This window comes from Amblyraja radiata, chromosome 2, assembly GCF_010909765.2.
Source record: "Amblyraja radiata isolate CabotCenter1 chromosome 2, sAmbRad1.1.pri, whole genome shotgun sequence".
NCBI lineage: Eukaryota > Metazoa > Chordata > Chondrichthyes > Rajiformes > Rajidae > Amblyraja > Amblyraja radiata.
In genome coordinates, this window is record NC_045957.1 from 135,683,267 (window position 1) to 135,710,059 (window position 26,793).

At 43.2% G+C, this 26,793-nt stretch overlaps 1 long non-coding RNA gene across 1 annotated transcript; it reads left to right on the forward strand.

Moving 5' to 3' along the window:
- The first annotated feature begins 2,184 nt into the window (after positions 1 to 2,184).
- On the forward strand, positions 2,185 to 26,000 carry LOC116984702. Its single transcript, XR_004415103.1, has 3 exons — positions 2,185 to 2,196; positions 12,209 to 12,218; positions 25,834 to 26,000. It is a non-coding gene; the product is annotated as an uncharacterized LOC116984702 (long non-coding RNA).
- Positions 26,001 to 26,793: the final 793 nt, after the last annotated feature.

The following is a 26,793-nucleotide window of genomic DNA, read 5'->3' on the forward strand; positions in this document are numbered from 1 at the left end:
GTACAACTGCAGTAGAACCTCCCTGCTCCTATACTCAAATCCTTTTGCTATGAAAGCTAACATACCATTCGCTTTCTTCACTGCCTGCTGCACCTGCATGCCCACTTTCAATGACTGGTGTACCATGACACCCAGGTCTCGCTGCATCTCCCCTTTTCCTAGTCGGCCACCATTTAGATAATAGTCTGCTTTCCTGTTTTTGCCACCAAAATGGATAACCTCACATTTATCCACATTATACTGCATCTGCCAAACATTTGCCCACTCACCCAGCCTATCCAAGTCACCTTGCAGTCTCCTAGCATCCTCCTCACAGCTAACACTGCCCCCCAGCTTCGTGTCATCCGCAAACTTGGAGATATTGCCTTCAATTCCCACATCCAGATCATTAATATATATTGTAAATAGCTGGGGTCCCAGCACTGAGCCTTGCGGTACCCCACTAGTCACTGCCTGCCATTGTGAAAAGGACCCGTTTACTCCTACTCTTTGTTTCCTGTTTGCCAGCCAGTTCTCTATCATAACAGCCTATTGCACTTTATCTGTTTATTTATGTGTTCTATGGTATATAACAGGCCCGTACGAAGCTTTTCAAAAAGGGGGTGACATGACAGGATTACAAAAAATTTATGTGAAATAATGTGCGTGCAGCGCACATCACGAGCGCGAAGCCCCTCGCGGCCGGGGTTTTAGATACTCTCTGGTGCATTCTGAGCCTTATTTTGGAACATTTTTGCAGCAAATTTATGACCAATATTTCAGAAATTTGGTTGAGTCAAGAGTAATGAGTGGGTGGAATGGGATGATTGGGGTCCTTGTTGTATACATTTTTTGTCAAGAATTGTCCTTGTTTTAATAATCAAGTTGTGCTGTTGTAAAATGTTATGCAAAATGTTATAAAGGAGCATGCAAAAACTGCAAATAAAATACTGTAAGTTTTTGCAGTAAAGAAAACCTTTTTTTAGAAAATGTTTTGTGTGTTGATTTGATTGCCTGTTACTGTTAGACTGTGTTAGTGTGTGCAGTGCACCTTTAATGGTCCCCCAGACCTAACAACTTCACATCACATCAATTTCAACATGGAATAGTGATGTTAATACAACATTTAGTTCAATTTCCATCATGAAAATTGAAGTCAAACTAAATGGTGCATTTACATTACTGTGATCATTTTCAAAATAACCTATTTTACTGTCATACTATTATAACAAATTCTAGTTCCATGATGACTCAAACAAGATCACAAATCACATTTTGAATTCTCAAACATAATGTGATTGTGAATAATTGCAGAGCTGCCAAGTTTCACCGAGCATTTCCGTATTTTGATGGCTGAAAATCCGTATTTTGTTGGGGAAATCGGTATTTCTCACATAAATGCAGAGCTGCCAAGTTTTGTCAGAGCATTTCAGTATTCTAGTACTTGAAAATCAGTATTTTGCTGAAGAAATCAGTATTTTTACGTGGTGCCATTTTGCTGAAAAAAGTGTTATTTGTTTATGTGCGGTCATACCCATGTAAGAGTACAAGAATACATAACTTTGCTACCAATTGACATGTCTTCTACACACCTTACTTGACAGTGCGTTCATTGCCATCTCTTTGTATACAGCCTAAACTGGCGGCCAGCATTGACTACCTGTCCTTTAAACCACTGCAAGAACAGGTAGTCAATGAGGCGTTGGACCTCTACACGCCTCCTGAAAACTGCATTTCGCTCAATGTACCTGCCGTCAATAGTCAAATCTGGGGGTACATTGGGCAGGGTATCAGAACCCAAGAATTAAAACTGCAGAAAATATTGAAGCTCTTGACGTCGGCTATCACCTGCTATGCTCGTTCCGTGGACGTGGTGGACATGACAACTAACCAGCAAGATACCCTGGCTCTACTGTGCAACACACAGTACAAGATTAACAACGTCCATAAGGAAGCAATAAGACCTTCCCTCAATCCTAAATTTGCTGGACTGTGTAGCACACCTGCCTCAGAACCACAGATCCTGCTATTTGGCAAGTAATTGCCCAAGCAAGTCAAAGACCTGGATGAGGAATCCAAAGCATTTGGCCTCATGAGGGCAGGACCCGGAACGAGCAGAACCACGCAACCCAGACGGCAGTACCCCATCGCATCCACCAGTCGGCGTCAACTTCATGGGACTGGTGAAAGCTTGGGGCCTGCACACCATCCCCGGAAGTCTTTTTTAGGACAGGGCCCAGAGCAGGCCCCATGGAAAATGCGCCACCCCCCAACAGCACCACCCGACAGACAATGAACCAGAAACAGAAGAAATGAATACACCACCAATAACAATGGAGGTAGGTGGGTCTGATTCCTACCAGTACATAAAAGCTGGGGGGGATTGTGCTAACAGGGGGGAGACTACACCTGTTTATGGAAGCATGGAGGACTATCACACTTGATAGTTATATACTTAACAGTATTCGAGGCTATAAAATTGAATTCATTCAAGAAAACATGCCACCAGTTCAGCATGCACCCCAAAGGGGTTTTACCCTCTCACTAAAAGAAAAACTGGAGGGACAAGCAGAACTGATGAGGTTACTTACAAAGGATATCATAGAGAAATCTGAACATGAACCTTTGGAATTTGTTTCAAATATATTTACCAAAACCAAAAAAGATGGTGGATGTCGCATCATCATTGACTTAACTACATTGAATACTTTCGTTAAGTATATACACTTTAAAATGCAAACATTTGTGACTGCCAAACAACTGATTTCCAAAGGATACTTTATGGCAAGCATCGATTTAAAAGATGCATACTATTCAGTACCTATTCATAAGGATCATTGTAGATACCTAAAGTTTACCTGGATGGGGCAACAATGGCAGTTCAAATCGTTGCCTAATGGCCTAACATCAGCCCCAAGACTGTTTACCAAGATATTAAAACCAGCCTTGGCAATATTAAGAAAACAAAAACATATTGTCATGGCATATCTTGATGATATTTTGATAATAGGCAAAACCATGGAATTAGCTAATTCAGCAGTATTAGCTACTAGACATTTATTTGAAACCTTGGGTTTTGTCATACATCCAGATAAATCTAAGTTGACGCCATCCACAACTATGGACTATCTGGGATTCACAATTAACTCAGTCCACATGCCTGTAATGTTGCCAAAAGAGAAATCAGCAGAATTGGCACAAACGTGTAACAAATTAATGGTTAACAATCGACCAACCATCCGACAAGTGGCAAAGAGTAATCGGGAAAATAGTAGCCGCATTTCCAGCTACCCAGTTTGGACCTTTGCATTATCAAAACTTACAAAGAGCAAAGGTGCAAGCGTTAAAACGACATGCAGGTCACTTTGACCGAACCATGAAATTGCCCATTGAAGCAATATCAGAGTTACAATGGTGGATAGAGAACATTTGGCATAGTTCCAGTCCCATCATTATCAAGTCCCCCCTTTCTCTGTAACTCTGAGACCAAATCTGGAGTATGGTGTACAATTTTGGTCACCCAATTATAGGAAGGATGTCAACAAAATAGAGAGAGTACAGAGGAGATTTACTAGAATGTTGCCTGGGTTTCAACAACTAGGTTACAGAGAAAGGTTGAATAAGTTAGGTCTTTATTCTCTGGAATGCAGAAGGTTAAGGGGGGACTTGATAGAGGTCTTTAAAATGATGAGAGGGATAGACAGAGTTGATGTGGACAAGCTTTTCCCTTTGAGAATAGGGAAGATTCAAACAAGAGGACATGACTTCAGAATTAAGGGACAGAAGTTTAGGGGTAACATGAGGGGGAACTTCTTTACTCAGAGAGTGGTAGCGGTGTGGAATGAGCTTCCAGTGGAAGTGGTGGAGGCAGGTTCGTTGGTATCATTTAAAAATAAATTGGATAGGCATATGGATGAGAAGGGAATGGAGGGTTATGGTATGAGTGCAGGCAGGTGGGACTAAGGGAAAAAAGTTGTTCGGCACGGACTTGTAGGGCCGAGATGGCCTGTTTCCGTGCTGTAATTGTTATATGGTTATATGGTTATTATCAATAACCCAACGTTAACTATACAAACAGATGCCAGTGCTCAAGGCTGGGGAGCAACTAAAACCATATCCAGTACAGGTGGTAGATGGACTAATCTAGAATCATCACTACTACAGACACTGGGCATAAACTATTTGGAAATGTTGGGTGCATTCTATGGTTTAAAAGCATATTGTACAAATATGCACCATGTGCATGTTCGTTTACAGATGGATAATACCACGGTGGTGGCCTATATTAACCATATGGGCGGGATAAAATCGATATCATGTGACAATTTGGTCAACACAATCTGGCAATGGTGTGTTGACAAACATATTTGGCTATCAGCAACTTACCTACCAGGTAAGCTAAATACAGTGGCAGACACCAGGTCACGCAAGTTTAATGATAACACCGAATGGATGTTAAATCCCAAAGTATTTGCTGAAATTACAAAGCAATATGGCACACCAGATATCGATCTCTTTGCATCCCGACTGAATCACCAGGTACCGATGTATGTCGCTTGGGAACCAGACTCTGAGGCAGCGGTGATGGATGCATTTGCGCTGGACTGGGGGAACTAATTTTCTATGCCTTTCCCCCCTTCTGCCTCATCAGTCGGGTACTACGCCAAATACAGATGGACTCTGCTTCAGGCGTTTTGGTAGTACCCGACTGGCCTACACAGCCATGGTTCCCAGTGGTCCTTGACATGGTCGTTGAAAGTCCAATGACCATTCCCAGCGGACCAGATCTACTGATTCACCCTGTATCAGGCGAAAGTCACCCATGCCATGACAGAATAAACTTACTGGGTTGCAGATTCTAAAAAGACCTTTGCTGGACCTGGGATTGTCAAACAGGACCATGGACACGATGACAGCATCTCACCGACTTTCCACCAAGAAACAATACCTCTCGAGCATAAGAAAATTGGAAACATACTGTTCGGAACAGGGACAACCTACTCATCAACCACCATAACAAATGTACTGGAGTTCCTGGCCAGCCTTCACCATGATGAAGGTCTGAGCTATAGCACTATCAATTGTGATAGAAGTGCACTGTCAGCCTACCTAAGACAGGCACCAGGACAACAGGCCATAGGGTCTCATCCGCTGGTGACCAGATTAATGAGAGGGATCTTCAATTCAAACCCCCCTAGACCTAGGTATACCAAGATCTGGGATGTCACGTGCCATTAGACCACATCCTGGCAACAGCGGGGTGGTCCATGGAAAGAACTTTTCAAACGTTCTACGACAAGCCGTTAGCAGAACCTGTTTTATTTGCAGAAATAATTTTAGACTATGCAAACATACAATTTAAGCCCGGGGGAGCATTATTTTTCTTTGTTATTGTTTTCAAATAAATACCATTATTGTTTTATAAACAGATTCATGTTTGATTACGATAACATACTTCCTCCCTTGGATGACTTCGGCAGCGAGTGTAGTATGAACTGTTACACGGTTTGAAAACACAGAGCTTTAAAACCTTCACGTAGTCACTCACGTGACTCCGAAGTAAAATAGTAAGATTAAACGAGAACTTACCAGTTTGAAGTTTGATCTGTATTTTATGAGGAGTTACGATGAGGGATTACGTGCCCTCCGCTCCCACCCTCAATTATAGAGATTAACTGGTAATTTAGTTCTCCTTATCTTTACTATGTTTATTTCAATTATTGTGTTGTTTCTGTGATTCCACACCGCTGCTTTGAAGTATGTCGCGCATGCGTGCTGGACGGGGTCGTCACATAATCCCTCATCGTAACTCCTCATAAAATACAAATCAAACTTCAAACTGGTAAGTTCTCGTTTAATCTTACTATTATTACTCATAAGTGCAGTTCTCTTTCGCTCAATATGTTTTCGAACATAATTCAATCCAGCAGTCACTGGCAGGATTCTGTTTCCATGTACACAATGGATATCTGTCCACAGCTCCTTACAAGATGCCAAAGTTTACCCTGAATCCTTCTAATTGCATTTTAGAAAAATCACACGTAAGACATGTTGACTGATGCTACTCACTCCCTGCCCCCCCTTTGATTATATTTCAATTGTCATAATTTCATAATTTACTTCCCTTTTTATCTTGTCAGTCTTCATATTCAATGTATCATACTTTGACATTTCTACCACCTTCAACAAGATTCCATAGCAGATATATTTTTCCAGAAGACGTATCTTACAGTAAGATCTATCTCACACGAAGGATGTGGAGGCTTTGGAAAGGATGCCGAACAGGTTTGCCAGAATGCTGCCTGGATTAGAGGGTATTCGCTGTAAATTCCTAATCTGAGGAAACTCCTAATCTGAGGAAAGACATTCTTGCCATAGAGGGAGTACAGAGAAGGTTCACCAGACTGATTCCTGGGATGTCAGGACTTTCATATGAAGAAAGACTGGATAGACTCGGCTTGTACTCACTAGAATTTAGAAGATTGAGGGGGGATCTTATAGAAATTTACAAAATTCTTAAGGGGTTGGACAGGCTAGATGCAGGAAGATTGTTCCCAATGTTGGGGAAGTCCAGAACAAGGGGTCACTGTTTAAGGATAAGGGGGAAATCTTTTAGGACCGAGATGAGAAAAACATTTTTCACACAGAGAGTGGTGAATCTGTGGAATTCTCTGCCACAGAAGGTAGTTGAGGCCAGTTCATTGGCTATATTTAAGAGGGAGTTAGATGTGGCCCTTGTGGCTAAAGGGATCAGGGGGTATGGAGAGAAGGCAGGTACAGGATACTGAGTTGGATGATCAGCCATGATCATATTGAATGGCGGTGCAGGCTCGAAGGGCTGAATGGCCTACTCCTGCACCTATTTTCTATGTTTCTATGTTTAAAAAGAGGTTGAACAAACTTTTTTTCTGTGGAGTACTGAGGGGAGACCTGGATAGAAGTATAGAAAATTATGAGAGGCACAGATAGGGTAGACAGTCAGAATCTTTATCCCAGGGTGGAAATGCCAAAGGCCAGAGGTCATAACTTTAAGGAGAGAGGGACAAAGCTTAAAGAAGGTTAGCAGGGCAAGTTTTTTTACTCACAGGCCTGTGGGCAAGTGGAATACAGATATGATGTCAGATACAATAGTGATATTTAAAAGACTTTAAGACAGGCACTTGGATATGCAGGAAATGGAGAGAAATGGATCATATGCAGGCAGAGGACATTAGTTTAACGTCATCATGTTTAGTGCAGACATTGTGGGCTGAATGACCTGTTCCTGTGCTTCACTGTTCTATGTTCCCTTTCCCTCCTCTTTCAGCATTCATAAGGGGCTGTCCGTGGTCTGCCATCTACTTTGATTATTCCCTTCGTTGTGACGCTTTCCTATGCAACCACTGGATATGCAACCCCTGTGCTTTTACCTCATCTCTCCCCACCATCCAGGGACACAGACAATGTTTTCAGATGAAACAGCTCCTAGGCACCACATTTGGTTCTCACGATGTGGTTTTTTCTGCAATGGAAACATCAAACACAGATTAGTGGAGTACCTTTGTTAAGTCCACAGGGGGCATACCTGAGTTTGCAGTTCCCTGTCAATTTATTTCACCATCCCACTCCTACCATCTGTGTGCACAGTTCCAATGGGACCTAACACAGGCACACGAGATAAAAGGTGCTGGAATAAGGAGTTGAAGAGGAGAGCCATTGGAGGAAGTCAACAAGTGAGGTAGCATCTGTGGAGGGAAATGGACAGTCGATATTTCAGGTCGAGACACTTAGTCTAGTCCAAAAGAGTAGCCAGTATATAGGAGGTGGGGGAGAGGGGTGACCGGGGAGGAGGGGGAGAAGGGTCAAGAGCTAACAAGCAATAGGTAGATATTGGTGAGGAGAGGAATAACAGTCAGGTTGGGAATGGAAGGGTGGAGACAGCGACAGAAACAATAGACAATAGGTGCAGGAGGAGGCCATTCGGCCCTTCGAGCCAGCACCGCCATTCAATGTGATCATGGCTGATCATCCGCAATCAGTACCCCGTTTCTGCCTTATCCCCATATCTCCTGACTCCGCTATCTTTAAGAGCCCTATCTAGCTCTCTCTTGAAAGTATCCAGAGAACCGGCCTCCACTGCCCTCTGAGGCAGAGAATTCCACACACTCACAACTCTGTCTTCCTGTTTTTGCTACCAAAGTGGATAACCTCACATTTATCCACATTAGTCAAGTCAAGTCAAGTCAAGTTTATTTGTCACATACACATACGAGATGTGCAGTGAAATGAAAGTGGCAATGCTCGCGGACTTTTGTGCAAAAGACAAACAACCAAACAACCAAACAAACTATAAACACAATCATAACACACATATTATTTTACATAATAAATAATGGAAGGAAAAACGTTCAGTAGAGTTAGTCCCTGGTGAGATAGGCGTTTACAGTCCGAATGGCCTCTGGGAAGAAACTCCTTCTCAACCTCTCCGCTCTCACCGCATGGCAACGGAGGCGTTTGCCTGACCGTAGCAGCTGGAACAGTCCATTGCAGGGGTGGAAGGGGTCTCTCATGATATTGTTGGCTCTGGAGTTGCACCTCCTGATGTATAGTTCCTGCAGGGGGGCAAGTGAAGTTCCCATAGTGCGTTCGGCTGAACGCACTACTCTCTGCAGAGCCTTCTTGTCCTTGGCAGAGCAATTCCCAAACCAGATGGTAATGTTCCCGGACAAGATGCTTTCCACCGCCGCTGCGTAGAAGCACTGGAGGATCCTCGGAGACACTCTGAATTTCCTCAATTGCCTGAGGTGGTAAAGGCGCTGGCTTGCCTTACTCACGAGTGCTGAGGCGTGTGATGCCCATGTCATATCCTCGGAGATGTGGACTCCCAGATATTTAAAACAGTTCACCCTATCCACAGGATCCCCATTTATCCTCAATGGAGTGTACGTCCTCGGATGAGCCACAGAGGTTGGGAGGAGATAAATGGAGAACAAAAGGCTGCAGATGCTGCAATCTGATGGGAAGGATGGTGAAGAGCGCAAGCAAATAAGGATAGAGGGTGGCAGATGGAACAACATAGGAGAGGGTGGGGTCAGCCATGGGGGGAGTGTGTGGGTGATCGGCAGATGGGATAGGTGCAGGGAGAGGAAAGAAACAACCTGATAGGAGGCTAGGGGGTAATGTAGAAAGAAGGGGCTGTGTGAGAGGACTAGAGCAGATAAGAGTAGAGAAAAGGGGTTGGGGAGGGGCAAGTGTGGGATAATGTAACATTGTGTAATCTTGAGGAAGCGCACTTCATTTAAATCTGAGGACATTACAGCTCAATATTGAATTCAGCAACTTCAGGCAGATGCATTATTAATCGCAGAACTGGCCATTTGCAGATATTTCACATCCTTTATATGTCTCTTCATATTTAATTTTTTTCCAACCATTCTCATTAACGTATTAACCAGATGGTTTCAACTCCAGATTGTCACCATGGCAATCCTGTCTTACTTTATCAGAGATATTACTTTTGCCCTGCAACTTAAAAATGTTCTCTCTATCAAGTTCAAACAGATATGCCAACTGTGTTTCCCTCTCCGCGGATGCTGCCTGATGAGCTGAGTGTTTCTGGCAGTTCTTGTTTTTATTTCAGAATCCCAGCATCTGCAATTTCTTGATTTGCATTGATCTTCATCTTGTCTGCCTGCTCTGAGTTTGTCAAAATGTCTCCTTCTCAGTCGAGTGTTGAATGCTATTGCCCAAAGGTAGTCAAACAGGGAGAGTTCTGAGTTTATTACCTGATGAATGAGATACAATCCAGTAGCACATGGGTTCATTAACCTTTCCAAGGTGTTTGGTGATTAATCCAGAGATGGTGTAACCAAGGTTGCTCTGTGTCAATGGTGGGGTTGTGGACAGCTACACTACAGGGATTCATAGAAGGAAACAGACTTCAGCTTACTAACAATTTTAAATATTTGGATAAAAATGCATATTTGGATGGAAATATTTCATTTCACCAAAAATTAATTTTAAAGTAAAGGGCCTGTCCCACGAGCATGCGACTGCATGCGGCAAGCGCGACCAAACCGGAAGCAGGGGCCATGCGGGTGTCGCGCGGAGGTCGAGTGATCCCGTACGAGTTGACGTGAAGTTCGAGCGAAGTCCGCGGGAAGTTCGTGCTAGGCGTACGCCGTCAAGACGCTGCGTACGGCGTCAAGACGCTGCGTATGGTGTCGAGACGGTGCGTACGCCCGTCAAGGTGGTGCGTACAGCCTCAATGCGACTGCGGGCCGGCAGGCCGTTGCTGCGCAAAATTCTTGAACAGTGTCAGTTTTTCGGATTGAATTCCGCACAACTCCATACGGCTCCGGCGATCGAAGTGGGACCGATCCCGCGAGGCCGTACGACTCAAGCGACCACGTTAGGTCGCGCTTGCCGCATGCAGTCGCATGCTCGTGGGACAGGCGCTTTACACACCTGGATTGTTTTCCCTACCGTGACTGAGGCTCAGGGGTGAACTGATGGAAATATATGAGAAGCACAGACAAGGTAGCTCGGGCAGAGTCTTTTTCCCTGGGTGGAAATGTCAAACACTAGAGGACATAGTTTTAAGATGAGAGGGTAAAGGTTTACATTGAACGTAGAACATATAACAGTAAATCGCAGGAACAGGCGCTTTGGCCCAAAATGTCCGTGCTGAATATGATGCCCAGTTAAACTCTGCCTGTAATTGATACATACTTCTCTATGACATGCATATCCATGTGCCTATCTAGAGCCACTATTGTATTTGCCTCCACCAATACTGTGTTCCAGGCCACCCACAACTTGTCCCGTACACTTCCTTCAAACGTTGCCCCTCTCACCTTCAAGCTAGCCTTTGATATTTCCAACCTGGAATTAAATTCTGGCTCCCCACCATATTTATGCCTCTCATAATTGTATAAAGTTCTATCAGATCTCCCTTCAACCTCCAACATTCCAGAAAAAAAATCAAATTAGTCAAATCTCTCCTTATAGCTAATATCTCTACTCCAGGCAGCATTCTGGTAAATCTCTTCTGCACCCTCTCTAAAGTCTCCACATCCTTCCTGTAATGGATATATACATGGAGATGTGTTTATAGTCATCGAGTGATACAGCGAGGAAACAGGCCTTTCGGCCCAACTTGCCCATGCTTGCCAACATATCCCAGCTACCCAACCTGTCCTATCCCTTAAAGGGGATATATGAGGCAGAGTTTTTGCACAGAGATGGTAGATACCTGGAATGTTCTGTCAGGAGAAGTGGTGGGTCCAGACACCGTGGCAATATTTAGAAGGCAGTTACACAGGCACATGAATAGACAGGGGATGGAGGGACATAGACCATGTGCAGGCTGAAGGCATTAGTTTAAATTGGCCTTGTGGTTGGCACGGGCATGGTGGAAATGAAGGCCCTGTTCCTGTGCTGTACTGGTAAGGTGTGCTGAGTTCACACCTTACCAGTCTCTCCCCCAGCACATGGATTTGACAGCAACATCTCCCCTTCAGAAAGCTGCCTCCAGGTAACCAAGGTGACAATCAGCCACATTCAATGCCCACATGCACATCAGCAAGAGCTTCTGGTGAAATCAATTAAAAAGTATTAATACATCAAGGCCAGGCTGGTGTCCTGGCAACCAGAGGCTGCTTGGTCACCTTTGAACTTGAGGTTTTTTTCTGAAAGCAATTACAGAGCATCTCTTAACCCAGCCAAGAGGCACGGACCGGGCGGGAACCAGGATTTAAAGTGACCTGTCTCATCTTGGGAATAGCTACATTATAATTATATAAATTCTCTGCTGATCTGAATTGCGATAGAACTAAAGGAAGGAACAATGTTATTGGCACAAGGTGCAGGGCAGAATCTCAGTGTTTCGGGCGGGGGTATTGGTCATGTTGGGAAGGATCTGCTGAAAAGCCTTTTACAATGCAACAATTATTCAATAAAAATGCTGAGCTACATATTGTTATTGTTTGAATCATACGAGTATCATTGGCAATTAAACCATTTAAAACAATGGCTCACCCCATAGCAGATCCACTATCTCCTGGAATTAATCTTGAACCCAGAAGCAAAGAGAATTTCAGTAATGTTGGTGGGATGCAAGTGTTCATGTTGAGTGTGTGTGCATGCATGTGCACACTGCACAGGATCCCACCTCTGACACCATGTTGAAATGATCAGACTCACACATAGTAATTAGAATCCATAGTTTTTTATTAGCAACTCTACAGAGTAAACACTAGGTGCTTTCGTCTCCATGCATTCAGCTAGTCTAACTAGAGAGAGAGAGAGAGGGAGAGAGAGAGAGAACTCACTATCAAGACTGTATGCATTCTTGTGGGAGTGGATACTGAGCTACATGAAAGGAGTATGTCATCCTCCTTCCTCTGTGAGGTTGATGTTAAACCGTGCTCATACGGTGTGAGTAGGTACTTTAAGTTGGTTACAATGTCCCACCACTGCACCTCTCACCATTGTGTTTGTTGCAGAGCATAGCTGACCCAAACTGGAATGAGGTGATTTCCAAGTATAAACCACAGCCCATCGAGTCCCCATTCATTGTGGAATAGGCACGGCTTCTTATTTTCACGAAAGATAAGTTTGTATATTCGTTTAATGTTCTGAAATATGTTTATCTGTATTTGGTGACTTTTCTGTTTTTGAGATCCTTGAGGTTTGAAATTGATGTTTCACATTTTGTCAAGTGGCAACCATTAGTGCTTTAATTGTCACATCTGCAACTGCACGGTGAAATTCATCTTGGATAATATATACACATGTGGGCTCTGACATTATTGGCGTCATTATTCAAAGTCTAAAGTCCGGTCGGCCCACACGCTCGGAGTACTGGAAGAGTTCCAGCGAACCAACGTCTCTCTCCTCTCCTCGCCCGGCCATCTCTGTGTCCCGGGGGCACCTCCCACAGCCCACTGAAAGGTGCTGGAGATATTATCTTGGTTATTTCTCCTCCTGTGTAAAAAAGTGTGTATAAAATATTCAACGATGCAGAACAAAAGATTATCATACAAAGTCATTTGCCACTAATGTTGGATAGAATAAGTCAAAGTCTTTTGTTCTTTACATCTCAAACTTTTTGAGTGTACTGTGCTATTATGTCTGTTACTTTATATTTCTCTGATCTAACTCTCTAAAACTATATCACCTGCCATGGCCATCTGTGAGATCTCATTACATTTCTGTTCATGCAAATTGGTGAATAACAGACACACGTAGATTATCTGGCTAATAGCTGGGAATCTCCAGCCTTCAAAGCTTTCAAAATGATCTTGCCATTTAAGTATATTATAAAGCTATCAACAAAGGATCCCCGGAGAGCCAAGAACATTACTTACAGTATGTCTCCAACCCCACCGGCTTATCTGCAAAGTAATGCTAATTTTTCCCAGAGAGTTTTCTGAGGCACTGCTGAAGTTTTTTGTTCTTGAAAGTTTAAGACTATTTATTTAATTAAATTCCATTTCAGCACGCGATTACCATTTGGCAGACATTGCTCTGAGCTGATGAGCCCTTTCCCCCATGTCGTTATCACCATCATCAGAACGAATGTTTTCCTCATTCCTGCTCTGCTAAGTTGTGAGACTCTCACAACCAAATCCCCATGGCTTGCTCAATGCTGTATTTAAAGTTGGCCGATTGTCAAAAGAATGCAGATCTTATCGCAACAAACCAACTTGGGACCCATATTTAACCATTACTCATCAAAGTCTTCATGCACATCACACGCAATAGAAATTAAGACTGCTCTGCATTGTAGGCATTGCTTACATACATCATAAAACACAGAAGGCCATTTGGCCCAACATTCTTGCTCTTTGAAAGAGCTGCGTTTTCCCCTGTGGCTCTGACAATTTATTTTGAAATCTCCAAATACCATTTAAACGCTATAATTGAATCTGCTCCCTACTTTTCAGGCAAATCCTCCTCATCTATTCCATGGTACTTTTTGTCAATCTTCTTAAATGTAGAAACATGGAAAATAGGTGCAACCAGCTTCATTCAATACGATCATCCAAAATCAGTACCCCGTTCCTCCTTTTTACCCTTATCCCTTGATTCCGTTAGCCCTAAGAGCTAAATCTAACTCTCTCTTGAAACCATCCAGTGAATTGGCCTCCACTGCCTTCTATGGCAGATAATTCCACAGATTCACAATTCTCTGGGTGAAAGAACGTTTTTTCTCATCAGTCCTAAATGGCCTACCCCTTATTCTTAAACTGTGATCCTTGGTTCTGGACTCCCCCAACATGGGGAACATTTATCCTGCAAAATGTTTTATTCAATACATTATTTAAGGGGACATTAAATCCATGTTCCCAGGTGACTGACCCCCACCCATTCACCGGTGGAAATGATTTCTCCCAATATACCTTCAGAAAACACTACATCATTTTTAGCACCTATCTAATCATTCTGTGCACCAAGCAGAATGATCCCAACTTTTCTAGATTTTCCATGTAAAAGTTGTTTTAAAGAACATGTTCTTCTCTGGCTGGTTGCACTAAACATACTGTAGAACAGTTGAAATCAATGGAATGAGTTTCAGAGTCAGAGTTAGAGTGCGACTGGCTGACGGGACCTCAGAGTATGTTTAAGGTTTAAAGTTACCAGCCAGAGTTGAATTTCAGGGGCTGAAATTGCTTGTCTAGTGCGCGGTGATTTTGAGATTTCAACGAGTGATTTCTGCACCGCCAGTTTACAGGGAATTCAATCATGGTTGGTTGCAGTGCTTGACGTAAACTACTGAGCTGGCATATTATAAGTTTAGTTTAGAGATACAGTGCGGAAACACCAAGTCCACACCGACCAGCGATCCCCGCACATTAACACTACCTTACACACACTAGGGACAATTTACACATACACCAGTCCAATTAACCTACCTACCTGTACGTCTTTGTAGTGTGGGAGGAAACCGAAGATCTTGGCGAAAACCGATGCGGTCAATCAAGAGTCAAGAGTCAAGAGTGTTTTATTGTCATATGTCCCGGATGGGCCAATGAAATTCTTACTTGCTGCAGCACAACAGAATATGTGGATATGTAAACATAGTACATAACAGAAAAAAAAAGAAAAATTTCAATAAATAACAAATATAGTGCAAATAACAAATAAAAATATAGTCTTTTGCAGTTCAGAGCTCAGAGCTTATTCGTTGTTGTGTTTAATAGCCTGATGGCTGTGGGGAAGAGCTGTTTCTGAACCTGGACGTTACAGTTTTCAGGCTCCTGTACCTTCTTCCTGATGTCAATGGTGAGATGAGTGTGTGGCCAGGATGGTGTGGGTCCTTGATGATGCTGGCTGCCTTTTTGAGGCAGTGACTACAATAGATCCCTTCGACGGTGGGGAGGTCAAAGCTGGTGATGGACTGGGTCACAACTTTTTGTAGTCTTTTTCGTTCCTGGATGTTCAGGTTGCCGAACCAGGCCACGATGCAACCAGTCAGAATGCTCTCTACCGTGCACCTGTAGAAGTTTAGGAGAATCCTCTTCGACATGCCGAATCTCTGTAATCTTCTCAGGAAGTAGAGTCGCTGGTGTGCCTTCTTTACAATTGCATCGGTGTGCTGGGTCCAGGAAAGATCTTCTGATATATGCACACCCAGGAATTTGAAGTTATTGACCCTTTCCACCATCATCCCATTGATATAAACATCCTTCCCCTACCAAAGTCCACAATCAGTTCCTTGGTCTTACTGATGTTGAGAGCCAGGTTGTTGTGCTGGCACCATTTGGTCAGTCGGTCGATCTCACTTCTATACTCTGACTCTTCCCCAACTGTGATTCGTCCAACCACAGTGGTGTCGTGGGCGGTCAAGGGCAGAACGTACAAACTCCATACAGACTGCATGCGGAGTCAGGATTGAACCCGGGTCTCTGGCACTGCAAATACTGTGGGGCAGCAACTTTGTCGCCTTGCTGCCTTAGCATGTAGGCTGTTCCTGAAAACACAATTGACAAATGCTACCTTGCTCCATAGCCCCGTGTTGCCTGAGCCAAACCCAATGACAATAACTTAGAGATCCTGAGGTTATCAGAGGTTTCCGTAGCCAGGAAAGAGAACTTTCGTCCTCTGCTTACAATTTTGACAAGATATAACAAGGTCACCATTGGGTAATTGAAGAGGTGTCTGGGTTTCAATGAGCAGAACAGCAAGGTGTTGGAGTTGCCAATGCCGGTGGATTTGTTGTAACCGACTGCACTCCAATGCCCATTAGAGAGGAGGAGTAAATTAAAGGAATATAAATACCGTATTGCATCAGACATGTTTTCGAATGACATAATCACATAACGGGAACATGAGATAGGACAAAACGTCAAAGTGAATAACCTCAGGCTAAGGGTCAACTAATAATTTATTATGACACAAGGATAACTTTTTTACACGAAAGGTGATGGGTGTATGGAACAAACAGCCGGAAGAGGTAGTTGAGGCAGGTGCTATCGCAATGTTTAAGAAGCGTTTTAGTGAGGTACATGGATAGGATAGGTTTTGAGGATTATGGGACGAACAGGGGCAGGTGGGACCAGAGTAAATAGGGCATGTTGGTTGCATGTGTATGTTGAGCCAAAGGGCCTGTTTCCACGCTGTATAACTCCATAACGAACTGAATCTTGAGCAAATACAAAGTGCTGGAGGAACTCAACAGGTCAGGCAGCATCTGTCGAGGGAAATGGACTATAAATGAATACTGCCTGAGATGCTGAGTTCCTACTTTTTGTTGCATTAATACATTTTTGATGTCCAGTTTGAAAAAGAAACAAATTGCATAGACCAGTGTCATCTTTGGCTTGATTCCTGTTAAACATGTTGATTTCCATTTTCTCAGGTTTGGAGATGCCCAAAGGACTTTAAAGTTGGTGCAATACAAGAGATAGTTCTCACTTCAATCACATTCATCCGCTCTGAAGAATACTATACGATGCAATACACTTTATTCATAAAACACAAAATACATGCCACATTAAATTAAAGTGATGAGTGGAAAGGCTTGGAGATGTGTAAAGATTGGGAAGGGGGGGGGGGGGGGGGGGGTTAATCTACCCCACGACAGAAGGGGGAGGAGTTGTACACTTTGATAGCCACAGGGAAAAAGGATCTCCTGTGGCATTCTATACCTCATCTTGGTGGGACCAGTCTGTTGCTGAAGGCACTCCTCAGGTTGACCAGTGTGTCATAAAGGGGGTGAGCTGTATTGTCCAAGGTGCTCCGTGGTTTTAAGAGCATCCTCCATTCCAAACCCCTCCCGTGAATCCAACTCTGCCCCTAGGACGGAACCAGCCTTCCTGATGAGCTTGCTAATCCTGTTGGCATCTGCAACCTTCGCCCTGCTGCCCCACCACATGACAGCGAAGACGTTGGTACCAGCTACCACCATAATGAATATTGCCCGTGGACAGATTTTCCTCTTTCATTGTAAAATAGGACAGATGCCTGCCCGCACATTGCAAAGGTTCCAGTAATAAATTGATTATTGCAAGGCAATTAATACAGAGGTAAAAGTAGGAAAGTTTTACAAATGCTTAACTTGCCATATAAAACATGAAAAGAGAAAACACCATTAATACTTCAGGTGAATGGTCCTTTGCCAGTTTTTATTTCAAATTTCTAATGTTTGCAGTATTTTGATGTGAATTAATCCAGTGGCCTGCACTAATGCTCCAGAGGACACATTCAAGTTCCACAATCCCAGTTTGAGAACTTAGTTTGAGTTTTTTTTTAATGTAATGTATGATCATAAAAACCCAACTGTTTCACCAATAATCATTAACGAAAGGAGCTGTTCTTCTCTGGTGTACCTTGGATGTGATTCCAGACCACACCAGTTCTTAAGGGCAGCACAATGGCACATCTGGTAGAGCTGCGGCGCCAGAGTCCCGGGTTCGATCCTGACCTCGGGTGCTGTCTGTGTGGAGTTTACAGGTTCTCCCTATGATTGCGTCGGTTTCCGCTGGGTGCACCGGTTTCCTCCCACATCCCAAAGATGTAATGGTTTGTAAGCTAATAGACCTCTGCAAATTGCCCCTGGTATGTAGGCAGCGGATGCGAAAGTGGTATAACAGAGAACTAGTGTGAAGGGGTGATTGATGGTCAGCATGGACACGATACGCCCATCAGCCTGTTTCCATGCTGTATCCTTAAACTAAACCAGTTATTACCTACTTTCTGAAGTGGCCTAGAATATCTTGCCTGCATGTCATGGACTGAACGAATGGTGTGGGCTGAGCATTGCATTATGAAGATAGACACACAAAGCTGGAGTACCTCAGCAGGACAGGCAGCATCTCTGGAGAGATGGAATGGGTGATGTTTCGGGTCGAGGCCCTTCTTCGAAACCTTCCTACGCATTGCATCATGAAGTTTGGTACTATCTCTTCTGCTTGACATTGTGCGCACAGTGACACCCTAATAAATTTGTAGCTTTCTGTTCAACATATTCTGCTCGAAGTTTATTGAGATTTCCAAATCTCTTTCAACACTTCCATTAGTTATTTCAGAACCAGATGTTATATCACCATGAGTGATGTTGCTCAGAGACAGCCTGTAAATGAGAAATAGGAAGGGGCCAAAAATAGGTTTGTTGACTTGGTGAAAGGTATTTCAGTGCAAATGGCCATTGACACGAGTGAACGTGGAAGTGGTGTCCCTTCATAAATTCATCTCACTCTCTCATCCAATGTAATTGAAACCATGTGGAAAGCCTGATTAATACCCTTGCTGTGGTTTCAAACATAATGCGGTAGCAACAAAATAAATCTTGTGGACTATAAGCTTTCAACATCAAACCTAAATATTTTAGTTTGCAATATTGGAAAAATTCAATCCAAGGTTAACTGATATTGTTGCCTTTACGACAACCAGTGATGGGTGGCACAGTGCCACAGCTGGTATAGCTGCCGCCACACGGCACCAGAGACCGGGTGTTCCATCCTGATCTTGGGTGTTGTCTGTGTGGAGTTTGCACGCAGTCCCTGTGCCCACGTGGGTTTCCTTTGGGTGCTCCAGTTCCTAGAGATGCATAGGTTTGCAGGTTAATGGGCCTCTGTAAATTGCCCTAAGTGTGTAGGGAGTGTATAGGAAAGTGGGATAATATAGAGCTAGAGTGTGAGCGGGTGATCGATGGACGGCGTGGACTCGGTGGGTCGAAGGGTCTGTTCCTATGCTGAATCACAAAACTAAACTAAACTAAACTAAACAAAACACTAAGCGCAAACACAGGGCAGAACCACTTTGTCCAACTAGACTAATTCCCTTTTCCTCCCATCCTTCCCGACTCACTTTTGCAAAAGTGAGCACTTGGCTCTTCTCCAATACTCTAGTGCACACCCACATGCCAAGGGTCTGAAATATAAATGTCAATAACTTTGCCATTCCCTCCCTCATATTCCCAGAATGTATCCTGTTAAGGTCTGGTGTTTTATCTTTCTTTAACCCAAGTAATATTATGTTTTACCACTGAGGCACCACTTTATCCCTTTTTTTTCATTCCCAGTACTCCACTATTCTGCTCCTCTCCTTCAGTCTGATGCAAAGTATTAATTTAATATCTCTGATCTTTCTCTATCATTCTCTACAGAATCTCTGCGTCCTCTACAGAGGTGGTTGAGGCAGGGACTATTGCAACGTTTAGAAACATTTAGACAGGTACACGGGTAGGATAGGTTTGGAGGGATATGGACCAAACACAGGCAGTTGGGCATAATGTAGATGGGACATGTTGGCCGGTGTGGACAAGTCAGGCCGATGTGCCTGTTTCCACGCTGTATGGGCTTGTTTCACAATGACTCTATAACACAGAGGTTGGTGATACCTTGCTGATCAAGAGTCAAGAATGTGTCATTGTCTACAAACCAGCAATTCATTCCTCTTGATGATTTTACTTGACAATTTTTATTGTTCTGATGTCAATGTGAAAAACCACAATAAGTTTTATTACTTATTCCTTCTTTACAGATAGTTACATACTGTAAACAGCGTACATCCAACCATGGGGTTCTTGTCTTCCTCCCACCATTTAAATGCAGCATTGTAACCTTGAAATGAAAATTAAACTTCAAGTGACAGATAAAAAACAACGCAAAGCGCTGGAGTAATACCCCTGTACCACGGTACGAGTTCATTCCAAGAGTTCTCCCGAGTTTGCCCTGATTCGAACTCGGAGATTTACGGTAATGGCCACTCGTCGGTACTCGGGGCTCTCGTGGACATTTTTCATCATGTTGAAAAATCTTCTCGAGTCTTCCCGTGCTTACCTGCCGCTAGCGAGTCTTCCCGAGTTCCTGCCGTTAGCGCTAAGAGACGTCCCCGAGCTCCGACGTACCCGCTACGTTCATTCTCCGTGCTTACCACGAGTTTGATTTTTTTTAAACTCGGGAGAGCTCTTGGAATGAACTCGTACCGTGGGACAGGGCTTTAATTCAGCGGGTTTAGAAGGGACCTGACCTAAAATGTCACCTATTCGTATCTTCCAAGATGCTGCCTGACCCTCCGAGTTACTCCAGTACTTTGTGTTCATCTTTTGTAAATCTGCATCTACAGTTCCATGTGTCTGCAGATGCTACAAATGTGAAATAAAAACAGAAACACTCAACAGGTCAGAAAGAAAAGCAGAGTTAATATTTCTGATTTAGTCCTTCATGCACTTGTCTAACTTTCTCTTAAATTTGACTCAAAGTTTCACTTCAGCCTTGTCTGTAGGTAAAGTTGTTTCTTCTAAATGCATGCTGCATTTCTTGCTGGTTATCTTATACTGATGACCTAAAATTATGCTCTTCCCACTAATGGAAACATTGTCTCTCCTTTCACTCAGATAAAATATTACAGAATTTTAAAGATCTTTATGAAGTCACCGAAGAATTTTCTTTTCTCAAGGGAAAAAAATGACATAATCTGTTCATTACATTTTTATTATCTCATATTATATATTTCTTTTTATTCTCCTTTCATCATTGCTAGGTAGCTTTTCAATCTTTTGGTTTCAAACTTCATTTTGTTACAGCAAAATGACCTTCAAGTAATCTCTGCCTCATTTTAAAATGCTGTATGCTTATTTTCCACCCTCTGCACTAATATATATACTAGCCTATTCACTTTTAAGCTGGCTCACTGAATATCAGCCCTCTTTTATTTTTGAGCAGGTAATGGAGAAAGTAATAGGACTTATAGAACAAACAAATCTTGGGATTTGGAGATAGAAGGAACTGCAGATGCTGGTCTACAAAATATGACATAAAGTGCTGCAGTAACTCAGCGGGTCAGGCAGCATCTGTGGAGAACATGGATGGGTTAGAACCCTTCTTCAGTCTGATTGTACTGGGGCTTTGGGGGCAGGAGTGTGTGTGTGTGTGTGTGGGGGGGGGGGGGGGGGGGAGGTAAGATAGATGGAAGAGAGGTGGAGCAGGACAAAGCCTGGCAAATAATAGATGGATATAGGTGATAGCGACACCCCAGCAGTCGTTCCAGGTGAGACAGAGCTTTCATGCTACTCCTCTACCCTCATCTATAGCATCCGGTGTTCCCGATGCGGCCATCTTTAAATCAGTGAGAACAAACTGTTAGACATGGAGACCATTTTACTGAACTCTTGCGCTCAGTCCGCCAGTGCCCACTGGGTCACCTCGATGCTAAAATGTTAACCATTTTAACTCCCCTTTCCATCCGTTCAGTTCTGAGCCTCCTCCATTACCAGAGTGAGGCCACATGCAAACCGGAGGAACAGCACCCAACAGCACAACAGTAGTTTACATCCCAATGGTGTGAACATTGAATTCTCCAATTTTAGGCAACTAACTAATTCCCCTCTTCTTCCCCTACCCCCTCCAACCCCCTCATTTTCCAACCCCCTCTCTTCCACGTGCCCCACCTGGACTTGCACCCATTTCTCCCCTTCCTCCTCCCCTTCCACCGACATTCCTCCTTCTGGCTTAATTACAAGTAATAAGTAATTACAATGGTGTGGAATTTTGGAATCTATCTTCAGAGGCAGAGTGGAGAAATATTTGATCAGTTATCAGGCAGTCTAAGCTCCAGAGTTTTCCGAGATGATCACTTGCACACTGGACTATGTATTTCCTATATAAACAAACAAGGTATTTTACTTCAATATTATATCTTTGCACTCAATGTTGCACCGTTTATTCTTTATCTGTGCACCGTGGACAGCTTGATTGGATAGCACGCAAACAAAGGTTTTTCACTGTACCTCGGTACACGTGACAGTAATAAACTAAACTAAATGAAACTAAACTAAACTACACTAGACTAAACTAAACTTAAACTGGACTAAACTAAAGGGCGACATGGTGGAGCAGCGCTGAAGTAGCTGCCTTCCAGCGTTTGCAGCGCTGGAGACCCAGGTTCAATCCCGACTAGGGGCGCTGTCTGTACGGAGTTTGTGCGGTTTCCCCGTGACCGCGTGCCTTTTCTCCGAGATCTTCGGTTTCCTCCCACACTCCAAAATGTACAGGTTTGTAAGTTAACTGGCTTGGTATAATTGTAAATTGTCCCTGGAGTGTGTAGGATAGTGTTAATGTGCGGGGATCGCTGGTCGGACTTGGGGGGGGGGGGGGGGGGGGCCGAAGGGCCTGTTTCTGCGCTGTATCACTAAACTTAACTTAAACTAAACTAGACAAAGATCCATCGAAAAGATTAGCAAAAATGTCAAGGATACAGTATTGGACATTGTTCAGTAATTGAATCTGATGTAAGATAGAAAAGAATAGGAAAGAAACACACTGTTTTGATTAGCAGTGTGTGGTAGGTAAAATTCTCCAGGTATTAGTAATACTGTAGACCACATCTTTTCCCCATAAGATAATTCATTGGCTTAAGGTATAGTAAGATGCACAATCTGATGAAGCAGGAACTAGTGTAACTGTGAGTGAGAAATGAATGGACAAAACTTAGATGGATAGAATTTCCTGTAGGAAATACTGGCACTGTGGTTGAATTGCTGGGCTTTCATCCAAAAGCTCAAACCACTGATCCATGCAAATGATGTTAAATTCCACCATGAAAGTTGGAAAACATGGAAATTTGAAATAAAAACAAAAATTGCTAGAAACACTCAGCAGATTAGGCAGCATTTGTGGAAAGAAAAACAAACGTGACCTGCCAGGTCAGGAATGAGAGAAGCCAAGGAAAGACACAATGTGCTGGAGTAACTCAGCGGGTCAGGCAGCATCTCTGGAGAATATGCGAGGAAGGATCATCAATAAAATTTGATTGTACGAGCCAAAAAAAACACAGAATATTTTGATTTAACAGGAACCTTAGGGGAAATTTTCTCAATCAGAGCGTGATGGGTATATGGAACAAACTACCAGAGGATGCATTTGAGGCACTTCTTCATCTTAGGTCCCCTTCGGTCATGGTTGACCATGGGTGTCTCCAGGGTTCTATTCCCTATATGGAGGACGCCTGTGCGTGACTTCGTTTAACGTGGGGGACTGGTGCACAGACAGCCACCCCACGGTCCTTGACAAATCTGGGTCAAGATCCAGTGGCCTGGAGTCCAAGATGATCGGAGACCCTTTTCTGCGGCAGCCTTCATCCGCCTTCCCAACCGTTGCGACGCTCCACTAAGGTCAACCATCATCCTCCGCATGTTCCACTGTTGAGGTCTTGGTTGGATTGCTATTTGTCAGAACTCCCCCTCGACCTTACCGCCATGGATGGCCCTACCAGGAGCATAGCTCCAGGCGGCATCACTCTCAGGATCTCAGGTCCACACAAACCTCCCCATCATAACGAGATGACAATCCATGGAGAAGAATATTATAAGGTACTATAATAGCATTTAAAAGACAACGGAGAAGGTACTATAATAGCATGTAAAAGACATCCTGGACAGGTACATGGATAGGAAAAGCATAGAGGGATATGGACAAAACATGGGCAAATGGGACTAGGTTAGATGGGGCATCGTGGTTGGTATAGATGAGTTGGGCCGAAGGGCTTGTTTCCGTGCTGTATGTCCCTATCACTCCATAACTATACGAGCTGGGATCACAAATAGATACCCCACCATTCCAACTTAACCAATTGATTGACACAATCTGGAATTAGCAAGTGACTAATCTGAGGAAAGACATTGCCATAGAGGGAGTACAGAGAAGGTTCACCAGACTGATTTCTGGGATGTCAGGACTTTCATATGAAGAAAGACAAAATTCTTAAGGGGTCGGGGGCGATTAAGGATGGCAAATAAATGCCGGCAAAATCCACATAAGTGAATGAATAAAGTAAATGAATAAATGGAAACAGAGTGAAATTATCGAGAATTATGAGGTCATTCAGATCTTATTAGTTGATGGATAATTAAAAGTATACAGTCTACCCTCATTATTACAGAACTTTGTACAATGGATTCTGATTATAGTGGACAAAATCTATTGTAACCGAGATGTCCGTTTGTATTGGGAACAAAAACTCAGTTTGTTGTTTCACAGAGTGGTTGGAGCAAGGCTTGTCTGAGTCTGTGTTTACCTTTAATGTACATCTGATCCTTGGTTATGGCAGATAATCTGCAATAACGGACACCATTTTCACACACCCTCCCCCCATGGTCCATTATAACGAGGGTTATCTGTTGAAATTAAGAAATTAGGAAAAAGAAAAAAAGGGCAATGCTTGAAGCAGCAGAATTTGAACTTTTTTCTTTGCTTCATCGAGATCACAAGGTGGAGGATTGCAAATTAGCAGGTGACCTACAATTCCAAACTAGACTTTTGTAAAATAAAAAATTGCCATGAAACAAAATGTGCATGCTACAAATACATGAATACAGCTGCATTCCTTTTTCCCATCCAGAATATTTAAATGGCACTTGAGGTAATTAAGCATAATAGCACCCTCAGATAATAGCCACTGAGCCAAAGCGTAATACCGCGTGGAAAACAGGCCCTTGGGCTCAAGACTCAAGGCTCAAGGCCCATCCCGACCAACATGCCCCATCTATTCTTGTCCCACCTGCCTGCATTTGGCCCACATCCCTCTAAACCTATCCTATCCATGTACCTAGCAAAATGTTTCTTAAACATCGTGATAGTACCTGCCCCAACTACCTCCTCCGGCAGCTCGTTCCATATATCTACCATCCTTTGTGTAAAAAAGGTTGCCCCTCAGGTTCCGATTAAAACTTTCCCCCTCATCCTAAACCTATGCTGCCTGGTTCTCGATTCCCCCACTCTGGGGAAAAAACGTTGGCATTTTTCTTATCTATTCCATAGAGTCCTAGAATTGTTCAGCAAAGAAACAAGCCTTATGACCCAACTTGCCGATGCTGACCAAGATGCCCCATCTAGGCCCATATTTCTCGAAACCTTTCCTATCCATGTACCTGCCCAAATGCCCTTTAAATGTTTAATTGTCTAAATTAAATAAAAGGAAATCCAAACTCCCAACAGGAGGGCAAATATTCAAACGGATTGCATTGTCACCAATACTAAAACTCAAAGTTAATCTTCAAAACACAAATTGCTCAACCCACATTAGACAAGCCCAAAATTAACGTATATACCAATTATTGCTGATCTCACCTGAAAGATTGTGTGCTCTAATTACAAATGATGGCTTGAATTAACAAAGGCTGAGTTCCAAAGATAATAATCATTTCATTATCCAAAGATGCTGCCAGACCAGCTGAGTTATTCCAGCACTTTGTGTCTATCTTTGGTATAAACCAGCATCTACAGTTCCTTTCTACATATTGGCTGTATCCATAGCCTTACAAGTCACTACTCTTCAAGTACACACCCAAGTACATTTTATATGGACATTATAAAATACAGCAAGGAAGGACATTCTTGTTATTGAGGGAGTGCAGCGTAGGTTCACAAGGTTAATTCCTGGGATGCCTGGACTGTCATATGTTGAAAGAATCGAGCGACTGGGCTTCTATACATTGTAATTTTGAAGGATGAGCGGGTATCTTATTGAAACATATAAGATTATTGAGGGATTGGAAATGCTAGAGGCAGGAAACATGTTCCTGATGTTGGGGGAGTCCAGAACCAGGGGGAAAACTTTTTCACCCAGAGAGTTGTGAATCTGTGGAATTCTCAGTGGAGGCCAATTCCCTGGATGCTTTCAAGAGGGAGTTAGATAGAGCTCTTGATGATAGCGGAGTTAGGGGATATGGGGAGAAGGCAGGAACGGGGTACTGATTGGGGATGATCAGCCATGATCACAGTGAATGGCGGTGTTGGCTTGAAGGGCCGAATAGCCTACTCCTGCACCTATTATCTATTGTCTATTGTCTATTGTCTATATGTAAGGAGGGTTCTCTGCTTCTAACACAGAGGGTGTGCCAAACGTTTCTGGTCGGGACCATATATCAAACTGGGCACAGTAAGATGGTTCTTCTTTTACCAGCACGGGCTTGTGAGACTTAAGGTCCTTTCTCTGTGCCATAAATTTTCAATGATTCATCCCAAGTGCGTGATAGGAGGTTTATGCTTGACATTAGAACTCTGGAACCAGGGAGGTAGAACAGGAAATCAATTAGTTTAATTCTCACACTACCCAATAATAACCAGGTAACTTGTGCTTCAGCTGACATTCAAATTACGTAATAATTAATGAAAATCAAAAATAAAATCCACAGGTTGGAATCGTGAAATAAATCAGTGGATATACTCAGTTTAAACTAATGTCCTCTGCTTGCACATAATTCAAATCTTTTCACCATGGCCTGTCCATAAAATAAACCTCTCCTCATCTCCACTCTAATCTTTCCACTGATTACTGTAAATTCATGCCACCTTGTTTTATTTTCATTTGCCAGGTGAACTAAATCTT